At 49.3% G+C, this 12,770-nt stretch overlaps 1 long non-coding RNA gene across 1 annotated transcript in view; it reads right to left on the reverse strand.

Annotated features, from left to right (window-relative positions):
• Nucleotides 1-4,010: 4,010 nt before the first annotated feature.
• Nucleotides 4,011-12,770, reverse strand: part of LOC145539268 (uncharacterized) — a 30,608-nt gene continuing 21,848 nt past the window's right edge. The window contains exons 4-5 of the long non-coding RNA XR_014077680.1: nt 6,555-6,713; nt 4,011-4,173 (exon numbers count right to left, since the gene is read on the reverse strand). This is a non-coding gene — a long non-coding RNA (uncharacterized LOC145539268). The remainder of the gene's footprint in view (nt 4,174-6,554; nt 6,714-12,770) is intronic.

Genomic DNA, 12,770 nt, shown 5'->3' on the forward strand with positions numbered 1-12,770 from the left:
ATGAGATTAAAATGCTGTGGCCAGGCGGGGGATCAGGCGCTGGCCTCGCTGCCAGGAGTGGGGTCAACAGCTCAGAGCTTCCTGATGCAACTCGTCCATGAGGGCGCAGAGCCTCAGAGCTGACCTGGCGGCTCTCCCCCGCGACGCTCCTGAGGAGCCAGGGATGCAGACGGACGCGCGGATGCGCCAGAACACACAACAACCGGAAGTGAAAGGAGATGCTGGGACCAAAAATGGCAGATCTGTGAGGTAAGATGCTATATGACCATTAAAGACGACAGCAGCTAAGAACTGATAAATCTGTGAACATGCCCACGTGAGATGATGGAGAGAGAAAATTCCAGAACAAATCTGTCTGACCACCCCCCACCCAGGTACAAGCAGCACGGTCCTGCCTGTTGCAGGCTGTGGGGAGGCTCTTATGAGGACGAGGCCACACAGTGCCCACACCCTGCCGGAGCTGCTCACCGGGGAGCTGTGTCCACCACTCTGCCAGTCACCCCATCCACCCGTGAAGCCCACTGCGGGTGATGGTTCAATCAACGAGGGTCCCAACAGCCAGGGATCCCGTAGTGTGTCCCCCAGACTGAGCCAGCTGTGAGGGTGAAAGGGAGCAAGACTGATCCCTACCCAGGGCCAGGCTGGTCCTGACAAAGTGGGTGCCGGGCCTCCCCGCCCTGCGGGTCACAATCTGGAAACATCCTCTCCTATAATCAGATGCTGTGATGGCAGTGAGAGGGCTCAGCTCCCCAGCAGTGGGGGAGGAGGGGCCAAGAGAGGGAGAGGCAGAGAGTCCTGGGTCTGCCCCAGAGGTGTGTGAGGGGTGGGGGCCAGGCCTGGGCTGGGGTGCCCTCTCAGGGGTTAGCCTTTGGGGTTCCTGGCAGTAGAAGCTTAGACACAGAGAGATGCCGCCCACTCTGTGTGTGTCTGAAAGGGCAGAGTGGAAACCAGATGCCCTGTCCCACTTGGGGGCATAGCCCCCAGGTCAGGCTTGTCCTTGGGTCCTCTCTGGGGTGGGTCAGTAGCAGGCCTTTCCCCTAGCACTTGAGACCAGACTTGGCAACCCCTGCGTTGCAGTCAGTGTCACCAAGACTCAGGGGCTCACTCTAGTCTGAATGGATGGTTACTCACCCACTGGGGAGAGGAGAGCCCCATCCAGGCCGTCGAGGGGACATGTGCTCAGCAAGCCTCGAGGGCGAGTCTCTAGTGGGATGACCACTGCTTCCTCTGTCCCCCAGAAGGGAAGCGGGGTGAGGGAGGGCAGCACAGGGACAGACAACCTGCTGACCGGGAGGAGACGTCTGCAACTGATGTGACCGGAAACGGGTCAGCATCCAAAATATACAAACAGATCGTACAACTCAGCATCAAACAACAACCTGATTTTAAAACGGACAGAAGACCTGAATACACATTTTTCCAAAGATGACCTACAGATGGCCAACAGGCACATGAAAAGATGCTCAACATCACTAACCAGGGAAATGCAAATCAAAACCACAATGAGATACCACCTCACATCTGTCAGGATGGCTGTCCTCAGAAAGACCCCAAATAACAAGCATTGTCGAGGATGTGGGGAAAAGGGAGCCATTGTGCACTGCTGGCAGGAATGCAAATTGGTGCAGCCACTGTGGAAAACAGCACGGCAGTTTCTAAAAAGTAAAAACAGAACTGCCACATGGCCCAGAAACTCCACTCCTGGGTATATATCCAAAAAAAAAAAGATGAACACTAATTCAAAAAACTGCACAGCAGTGTTATTTACAGTTGTCAAGACATGGAAGGAAGTGTCCACGAAGAGACGGATGAAGACGTGGTACACATATACAATGGAATACTACTCAGTCATAAAAAAGAATGAAATTTTGCCATTTGCAACAACATGGATGGACTTGGAGGGCACTATGCCAAGTGAAACAAGTCAGACAGAGAAAGACAAATACTGTATGACATCGCTTATACGTGGAATTCTAAAAATAAAACAAACTCAGCTCAGTTCAGTCGCTCAGTCGTGTCCGACTCTTTGCGATCCCATGAACCACAGCACGCCAGGCCTCCCTGTCCATCACCAACTCCCACAGTCCACCCAAACCCATGTCCATCGAGTCGGTGATGCCATCCAACCATCTCATCCTCGGTTGTCCCCTTCTCCTCCTGCCCTCAATATTTCCCAGCATCAGGGTCTTTTCCAATGAGTCATCTCTTCACATCAGGTGGCCAAAGTATTGGAGTTTCAGCTTCAACATCAGTCCTTCCAATGAACACCCAGGACTGATCTCCTTTAGGATGGACTGGTTGGATCTCCTTGCAGTCCAAGGGACTCTCAAGAGTCTGCTCCAACACCACAGTTCAAAAGCATCAATTCTTCGGCGCTCAGCTTTCTTTATAGTCCAGCTCTCACATCCATACATGACCACTGGAAAAACCATAGCCTTGACTAGACGGACAAACTAGTGATATAACAAAAAGGAAAGAGACCCATAGATACAGAGAACAAACTAGTGGTTAGCAGTGGGGAGAGGAAAATGGGGAGACGAATAAGACAGGGGTGTGGGATTGAGAGCTACAATCTCCTGTGTAAAATGAATAAGCTACAAAGATATGTTGTACAACATGGGGAACACAGCAAATACTTTACAATAACTATAAGTGGAATTAAAAATTATGAATCACTATGTTTTTGTACACCTGTAACATATAATGGGGAAACAGTGGAAACAGTGGCTGACTTTATTTTGGGGGGCTCCAAAATCACTACAGATGGTGATTGCAGCCATGAAATTAAAAGACACTTACTCCTTGGAAGGAAAGTTTTGACCAACCTAGACAGCATATTAAAAGCAGAGACATTATTTTGTCAACAAAGGTCCTTCTAGTCAAGGCTATGGTTTTTCCAGTAGTCAGGTATGGATGTGAGAGTTGGACTATAAAGAAAGCCGAGCGCTGAGGGATTAATGCTTTTGACCTGTGGTGTTGGAGAAGACTCTTGAGAGTCCCTTGGACTGCAAGGAGATCCAACCAGTTTATCCTAAAGGAGATCAGTCCTGGGTGTTCATTGGAAGGTCTGATGTTGAGGCTGAAACTGCAATACTTTGGCCACCTGATGCAAAGAGCTGACTCATTTGAAAAGACCCTGATGCTGGGAAAGATTGAGGGCAGGAGGAGAAGGGGGCGACAGAGGATGAGATGGTTGGATGGCATCACCAACTCGATGGACATGAGTTTGGGTAAACTCCAGGAGTTGGTGATGGACAAGGAGGCCTGGTGTGCTGCAGTTCATAGGGTCGCAAAGAGTCTGACACGATTGAGCAACTGAACTGAACTGAACTTATTTAATATTATACATAAACTGTGTGTGCATTCAAAGTCACTTCAGTTGTGTCTGACTGCAACTCTATGGACTGTAGCCTGCCAGGCTCCTCTGTCCATGGGATTCGCCAGACCCAGGGATCAAACCCGTGCCTTATGTCTCCTGCATTGGCAAGTGGGTTCTTTACCACTGGTGCCACCTGGGACCTCCATATCAACTAGATCTCAATAAAAATAAAAAATAAAGCACCAAGGAGGGGGCGAGGCCTCAGGGTTATGCAGGGTTCGGGGAGCAGTGAGGTCACTGTGACTCAGGCCCTGTTGGGAACCGGCAGACATGGCCCCACCTTCTCTCCATCTGCTGAGAGCCGTGTCTGCTCGGCTCAGACAGGGTGAGAAGGGAGCAGATTTGCTCACACGAGATTCACACTCGGGAAGGAGTGCTCTCTCTGCGGGATCAGCAGACGTCTTAGCACATGACACACTCCCTCCTTACAGGGAACTCAACGACTGGTGAGGAGACTTGTTCTGAAACTAAATGCCCTCAGCTCTTTGCATTCATGGGCTCCCCATTCTCCTCAGGACTGAATGACCATAAATCTCCCCCATCCGTTTTATCATCACTACCCACTGCTGGCTGCTTTTCAACGTTTCTGCACTGGACTGCAGATGCAGTCTTGATTGAAGAGGGAGTGTTCACAACCTGGTTTTTATTTCTGCAAAGATTCCCACACCTCAGTGTTGACAATTAAAGACGCTGTCATCATGGTTCTCCCTACGCCTTCCTTCCACATCGCCGGTTAGAGTCCTGCGCTTCTGGATGTAAAACACTGAGTCCATAACGGATGCCCTTCCTTTATTCTGAAAAGAGAATATCATTCTTCCTTCTTTACTGTGTTCTATACGCACGGCAGTCAGCAGGACAGAGGAGATGGGTTTAAAATCATGAGAAGAATGGCAGATATATTTCAAGGACTCAAGTGTAAAGAACAACAGCTGTCCCTCCCCATGTATCATGTTGGCAAACCGTCAGAGTTGGCTGCTGGCAGGACTGTAAATTGAGGCAACCACACCCCAGGCCAGCTGAGCAACAGGAATCCAAATATAACACGCATGGCCCTGCACTCAGACATTCCTTTCCTGGGAATTTGTCCTGAGCAGATCATTAGACAACTGCTTAAAATATATATTCAAATCACATGAAACACCCTAAATACCCCTGATTATGCAGTTGGTTACATAGAGGATGACATATTGATTCAATGGAAACCAAGGCAGCCATTAATAAGAATGATATATACCAACATCCATCATGTAGGTTAGTGATGCTTCTGCCCAGCAAAGACAGAAGAGGACTGCTTATGCAACAAGCATAAGCATAATTTAATTTTGTTTCAATTAAAGCATGTGTGTGTGCATGCGTGCATGTGTGTGTGCACACGTGTAGGCCTGTATGCCTATTTGCTTAGAAGAGATGTGAATAGCGGCTCTTCTGGAAAGAGAAGTATGAGAGTGGCCTTCTACTTCTACATTCCTTACTGACCTTCACAGTTAAATACATGAAGATGTATTATAATTTTTAGGATCAGAAAAAAAAGTTTTCATTTGGAAAAATATGCAAAGGTAACTTCCTCACGTTTATGAACCCAGGCCACAAATGGGAGATGATATCACATTTGCCGACTGCCGTAATGGTCATCTTGGCAAGACCACCATGCTCAGCTGTCAGGTCAAATGCCAACCCAGGTCACCGTGAAGCTGTTTTCAGGATGAGATTAACATTTGGGTCATCAAGTAAAGCAGATCAGCCCCCCTGTGCAGCAGGCCTCCCTCATCCAATCAGTTGAAGATCTTACGAGTAAGACTGAGGTCCCCCGAGGAAGAAGGAATTCTGCTCCAGATGGCCCCAAGACGGACCTGCAATGCTGTCTCGTCCCTGGGTCCCCAGCCTGCCGGCCAGCCCTGTGGATTTCAGTCATGCCAACCTCCAGAGCCGCGTGAGCCAGTTCATTAAAATAACTCTCTGTTTCTCTCTTTCCTGGTCCCTCTCCCTCTCTGTACATAAATACACATTCCTGTTGATTCTGTTTCTCTGGAGTACCTAAACTCATTTTTATATTTTTAATAAACTTTGATTTTTAGAGTGATTTTAGGTTCACAGCAAAGTTGAAAGGAAGCTAAAGATTTCTCCTGCTTCTACATATGCATACCTTCCTCCACTATCAAAATCCCCACCAGAATCAGACATTTGCTACAACTGATGAATCTACATTAACACATCAGCATCACCCAATGTCCCTAGATTTACACTAGGGTTCACAAATGTTGCATTGAATCTATAGGTGGCTTTTGGTAGTATTGAGATTTTAACAATATTAGTTCTTCCAATCTATGAACACAAGACACCTTTCCATTTATTTGTGCCTTCTTCAATTCCTTTTATCCATGTCTTCGGTAAGTTTTCAGAGTAAAGGTCTTCCACTTCCTTGGATAAATTTATTTATAAGCATTCTATTATTTTTGATGCTATTAAAATGAAATTGACTACTTCTTTTTCAGAAAATTCACTGTTATTGTATAGAAACTCTACTGATTTCTATATTAATTTGTGTCCTACAACGTTACTGAATTCTTTGATTAGATATAACTGGGTTTTTTTGGTTGAGCCTTTGGAATGTTCTGTATATTCAATCACATCATCTGCAAATATAGACAATCTCTCACTTTGCATTTCTGATACCTTTCCTTTCCTTTTCTCGCCTGATCCTGTGGCAAGGACTTCCCACACTATGCTGAATAGGTGTGGTGAGAGCAGGCACCCTCATCTTGTTCCTGATCCTGTGGCAAGGACTTCCCACACTATGCTGAATAGGTGTGGTGAGAGCAGGCACCCTCATCTTGTTCCTGATCTTAGAGGAAAAGCTTTCAACCTTTCACCACTAAGGATGGCGTTAGCTAAAGGCTAGAATACAATGGCCTTTATTATGTTGAGATATGTGTGAATCCTCATGTTCCCTTGACTAAATCACATTGGCTGGTGTGCTGGCTGTGGCCAAAGATGACAGAGGCTAAGACTATAAGTTAGTGGAGTCTCTGACTGGCAGAGAGACACAGGGAACTGCAGTTCAGTGACTCAGTCGTGTTCAGTCGCTCAGTCGTCTCCAACTCCTTGTGACCCCACGGACTGCAGCACCCCAGGCCTCCCTGTCCATCACCAACTCCTGGAGTTTACCCAAACTCACGTCCATTGAGTCGGTGATGCCATCCAACCATCTCATCCTCTGTCGTCCCCTTCTTCTCCCACCTTCAGTCTTTCCCAGCATCAGGGCCTTTTCAAATGAGTCGGCTCTTCACACCAGGTGGCAGAAGTATTGGAGTTTCAGCTTCAACATCAGTCCTTCCTGGAAGAGCACAGGGCACTATAATCTGGCAAATGGACATGTGTTCAGAGGAGGGATGGCTAGCAGAACTGTTTCAGAATGTGGATTCTGCGGAATGGATGTGAATGGATCCTTTCTTAAAAGAACATCGAGACCACTTATTTCACAGGCTGGGGTCCAGAGTCCACCCAGCAATTCTCCTTGACAAGGTCTCTGACTGCGTCAGCTTCCTTCATCCATTGTATTGGATTCCAGATTCGTTCTCCTGAGTCTGCTCCTCGGGGTCCACCCCCAACCCCACAGCCGTTTAAGGAAAGAGCGTTGAGGCCTCAGGTTGGCACTGCACCTGCATGCCAAGCCTCAGCAGAAACCATCTCTCACCCCCTCCAGCCAGCAGGCACGGCCAGCCTGAGCACTGCCTCCTTGGCGGATAATAAAGGTTGTGGCAGCAAATCCTAGAACCAAAGGTCAACTCACTCCATGACAAGTCTTTTAAAAGCTCCCATTTAAAGACCCATTTGCTTTCAGCACAGCAAAACTGGCCAGTCAATTGCCCGATGGCCACTGTCCCTGTGATGGCCTGCCCCAGTCATTACCCAGGTCTGCAAGGAAGAGCTGATATTTCCGTGGGAGGGGCACAGGCCAGGGGTCAGGGGTCCAGTGACTGGGGAAGAGCAAGGAAAGCTCCTTGGACTGAGAGCAGGGTGGACGCTGTGCGTCCCCTCTGCCCAGAGTCCCCACAGGCACAGTCATGAGTCCTCGGGGTCTGGAATCCCATGTTTGGAGGAAGAGCAGAGTTCAGGGACCAGGCCCCACCCTGCCTCGAGGAGCACACGTTGGTGAAACACTTCTTGGCTTGACAGCTCTGCTTCTGGTATGTGTTTCCAAAGCCATGTACCAATCACCTGCTGAATGCACGCCTACACGGGAAAACAATCTGATTCTCGCTACCTGGAAGGAAGATGCTATCAGCATTGCAGCCTCCCAGAATGCAAGATGCAGGCAGAGAGGTTAAGCACCAGTTGGTGGGGCCGGATGGACAGGGACACAGGTGGGCCCCTCCTGAGCCTCACCAGCCTCACTGATACGCCAGGGTTGTGTCCTCACACCCCAGGATGGCCATCCACCCTTACTGTGTTTAGTGCCGACAGAAGTGAGCGTTCACACACTAGCAGCTGTACAAATGTCCTTTGGTGAGCAAATCTAAAAGACTACTTAGGGGAATTGATGGGCAGAGTCTGTTTGGGAAGATGAGAAAGGTCCATGGACAGATGAGGGAGCTGATTGCAAAACACTGTGAATGTACTTAATGCCATTGAACTGGACACTTAAAAATGATTACAGTGTTAAATTTCATTTATGTGTATTTTACAAGAAAAAAAATTTATTTAATTTAAAAAATTATAACATGACTTACTCTGACTCCTAGATTCCAGGACTAGTGATGTGAGATCAACTCCAGACCAGAAGTGTCCTTAAAATGCTAGCAGGCATGATTGTCAACTAGGGAGACAGAAATACCTGGACCCCCAGGATTTCTCAGAAAGAACAGACATATCGGCTTGTGAAACACAGGATAAACCACACAGCTTGGGATTTTTTCTTGGATCTAAAGGAGGAGAGAGTAAAAGACTGCATCCCCATAAAATATAACAGATTGAATTGATACTGATGACAAAAATGTGGTTGATGGGCACACATCTACAACCCAAATCTTAACTCACCCAGAGTACAGATTCCACAATTCTGGCAAAATTCAAAGAGCCACCTTAATGCATTTTATTGAATGTAATGACAACCGAAAATTCAGCGTTTTTATGTCTGACACCTTCAGCTCATATGTTTCCTCTCTTCAGGGATCTCTTCTCTATCACACCTTCTCTATTACACCAGCTAAGAGAAAAGGTGAGACATATTACAGTATCCATCAGACAAATGTGTAACTATGCAATAGGCTGGAGCTACTGCAGGTCAGCTCTGTGTGACAGAAGATACCCTGAGACAACATCAGGGACCATAAAAGGGAGCATCTCAGTGAAAAATACTACAGGCCAACTGGAAAACAAGAGCAGTGATTTAGCTGAGATTTGAATTAAGAGGATTAAAGAAAAGAATATCATGTGGTAGAAATGAAAAGGTCACAGTATGTGTGTGTATATACACACACGGACACAACTGAGCGACTGAACTGAACTGATACACACTCACGTGCCTGCTAAGTCCCTTCAGTCGTGCCCAACTCTTTGCGACCCCAGGGACTGTAACCCACAAGGCTCCTCTGTCCATAGGATTCTCTAGGCAAGAATGCTGGACTGAGTTGCCATGCCCTCCTCCAGGGGATCTTCCTGAACCAGGGGTTGGACCCCCGGGTCTCTTACGTCTCCTGCTTGGCAAGTGGGTTCTTTACCACTAGCACCACCTGGGAAGCCCCATAGATATATACAGGGACACCATGCACACGGGCAAGACCACCCGAGGACGTGGAGAAGGAGGCTGTCTACACGCCAGGGAGAGAGGCCTCAGGCGGAACCAGCTCCAAGCACCTGGACCTCAGGCCTCCAGCCTCCAGAGCCATGGGGACTAGATCTCCGGCGCTTGAGCCGCCCCGTCTTGGTCCTCTGGCAGCCCGAGTGGACTGACGCAGGGGCCAGTGTCACTTCTGTCCTTTGTAAGGTCTCCAGTTTCCTAAGCTTATCTGAGCCAATGCCTTAAAATTCCCATCTCCAGCCATCCTCTGCAGGAAGGAGAAAAGCACAGACTTCACTTCTCACCCCAGGACAGTGAATTGGGCTCTGTGGCATTTCACGCTCCCTCGCGTCTGGGGCGGGTGCAGCCTCGGACTCCCACCCTCCTCTGAGACTCTGCACGAGCGCTGGGCCAGCCTGTCCCCAGCGCAACGCCCGGCCCTCCTCTCTCCTGCAAGGTGCCTCCCTGCAGACAGGATGCCAGAACCCAGGACAGTCCACCTGTCCCAGCAGCCCACTCGCTCATCTTAACGACACGCCGGGCAGGGGTCCATCTCCGGCTATGGTCCAGGTCATTCCAGTGAGTCACACTGCCCCCGACAAGCCAGCAGTGCCCTCGTCCAGTAATCAGTGGTGCTTTAGGCAGGATGGTTTCCTCATAAACTGATGGCTGATGGCCTTGCGTTATTGCTTTTCAGAGGGAAGATTTAGGGCAGCAGAAAATACTATGAAAGAGGATATTAGGCTTGGATTGACCATAACACAACGACCATGAGACCCGAGCTCCCCAGTGTTCGCTGTACCATTAGCTACACGTCTTCCCCACGTGCCACCCTGCGGGCCACAAAGCAAGTGTTTGCTGGAGAGTTCAATTTCAGTGAGCAATCTAAACTCAGTGTTTTGCATAAATAGATGACACAAAATCTGTTTATTGTGATTTCCACATAGATGGGATGGGGACATGTCATGGAGGATTTCTCCTCAAGGAGGCTCGAACAACAGAGAAGTAAATCCCACTCATCAGTGCAGGAGGGGCACATGGAGAGGAGGGTGACAGAGTGGGATCTCACATCGTGCGGGCTGAGACTCTGGAGAGGCCCTTGGACAGCAGAGAGATCCAACCAGTCAACCCTAAAGGAAATCAACCCCGAATATCCATTGGAAGGACTGATGCTGAAGCTCTAATACTTAGGCCACCTGATGCGAAGAGCCAACTCATTGGAAAAGACCCTGATGCTGGCAAAGATTGATGGCAGGAGGAGAAGGGGAAGACAGAGGATGAGATGGTTGGATGGCATCACTGACTCAACAGACATGAGTTTGAGCAAACGCCGGGAGATAGTAGGGGACAGGGAAGCTCGGTGTGCTGCAGTCCATGCGGTTGCCAAGAGTCAGACACGACTTAGTGGCTGGACAACAACAAAGGCTTGGACGCCACCCTCTGTGTTTCTGATTGCACACCAAGATCCCTGTCTTACTTTTAATCTGCCACAGAAATTTCTCAGATTGCGATGTATTATCCTATCCAGCAGTGCCTCTCCGAGCATCAGAGACCACTTCTTCCAAAGAGGGAGACGCCACCAGTGTGGATGCCTCAAACCCAGGAGCAGAGCAGGAAGAGCCAGGCTGTGAACCCCCCTCAATCCCCACTGCACAGCCAGGTGCAGTCAGGACACCTGTCTGGACGTCAGGACACCCCTGTGGCTTCCGGAGGGCAGACCTGTGGCCAGGACCTCGGGCCCCTTGCGGTCCAGCCGGGTACCGAGGTCCTCTCTCATTTCCTGTGGCATCTGTGGGTGCATTTACCAGGCACATGCAGCCTCCCTACCGACCAGCAGGGCAAACGTATGGGCTTCCTGTGGCTGCTGTAACAGAATATCACAAACTAGTGGCTTAAAGCAACACCAATGTATTCTGCTACAGTTCTGGAGTCCTAAATCCAAGCCCCTGGCAGGACTGGTACTTTCCGGAGGCTTCATGGAAACTCGTGTCCTTGCCTTTCCAGTCCCCAGAGGACACCTGCATCCTTGGCTCCTGGCCCTTCCCCACACCGCTCTGCCCTCTGCTCCAATTCAGACTCTGCCCACATGCCCCCTCCTATAGGGCCCCTTGTGATGACAGTGGGCTCACCCAGATAATGCAGGTTAACCTCCCCATCTTGAGTCTTACACCTGCAAAGTGACCTTTGCCCTGGAAGGTCCCATATTCACAGGTTTGAGGGATCAAGATGAGGACTTCTTTAGGGGCCATTATTGCATCTACTCTAGGGAACTCTGGTTTTCTCTGTAATTCTCCAATACAGGATAGTTCACGAATGTTCTTACATGTTTATCACATCATAAACTTGTATTCTAAATATATCGTCTGTGAGCTCAGAAGCCTGACTTGGAGGTAGGGGTGTGGAGAAGGGACAAACTATGGAAAATGTCCTCCACCAAGGCCAAACTAGGTCCTGCATGACCCGGGCAGGGCATGGGAGGCCGGATGTTCACAGAAAGGCAGGCCCATCTCCAGGCCCAGTATCCTCGCCTGGAGATCCCATGCATCATCATGACGATGGGAACCCCAGAACCTCCAGCGCTTGGAAAACTGAACCTCATTCTGAAGCCACAGGCCTTCTGCCCATCTCAGGCTTGAGATCATCGGACACATTTTCCTAATAACCACCTGTTGTCTCTCTTTCCTGGGGCTTCTCTGAAGTTCAAGCAGCACTTCTCGACCTGACCCCTCATCTCTGTAATCTCCCAGCTCTTTCCTGGGATACACCCAGCTCACAGGAGATGCCCGGCTCACAGGAGAGTCCCCCACTGTGGGGATCACAGAGGAGAACAGGCCGGCTTACAGGGGGTGTATTTATAGTAGCCTCTGGAGGGATGATGTATAGACCTTGGGAGATTTGCATCTGATGCTGGGACTTCAAATGAGACCCTCAAGCAGACTCTGGGGAGGGTCTAGAGCACCCTTCCAACTCATTGGGGAGTAACACAGGGGGCCGGTGTGTTACAAGGGTTCTGTTGGCTGCAGAGGCAGAGAATCCAATTCAAACTGGCTTGAGCAAAAGAAAACATACGGGCTCACACTCTGAATAATCCAGGTGTGAATGGCTTCAGGTACGGTGGGATCCAGCAACTTAGACGACCTCATCAGGAATTCTTGTATTCCCTCCCTCGAGTCTGCTTTCAATGGTGCTGTCAGCACCGACCTGACTTGCACGACCCTGAGAGTGACACCTCCTTAAACTCTGTACCCCTGGGCCCCACTGGCTTCTCCCTCATCCCAGCTCTGGTTTATGTCTCCGTTCTTAGGCAGGCTTTCCCCTCACGATGACAGAATGGCTGCAGCCCACTTCCCACGCCTCCCCTGAAAAGCAAAGCCCATCCCTCAATGACTTTTTTCTCATCCATCATCTGGAAAGTGAGGTCAAAAAACAGGTGAGGGACTTCTTTGGTGGTCCATAGATAAGAATCTGTCTGCCAATGCAGGAGACACAGGTTTGATCACTGTTCCGGGAGGATCCCACATGCCTCAGAGCAACTAAGCCCATACGCCACAACTACTGAAGCCCGCACGCCCTAGAGACTGTGCTCCCCAACAAGAGAAGCCACCAGTGAAA

This window comes from Giraffa tippelskirchi, chromosome 2 (genome assembly GCF_054371585.1).
Source record: "Giraffa tippelskirchi isolate mGirTip1 chromosome 2, T2T-mGirTip1v1.2.pri, whole genome shotgun sequence".
NCBI classification, from domain to species: Eukaryota; Metazoa; Chordata; class Mammalia; order Artiodactyla; family Giraffidae; genus Giraffa; species Giraffa tippelskirchi.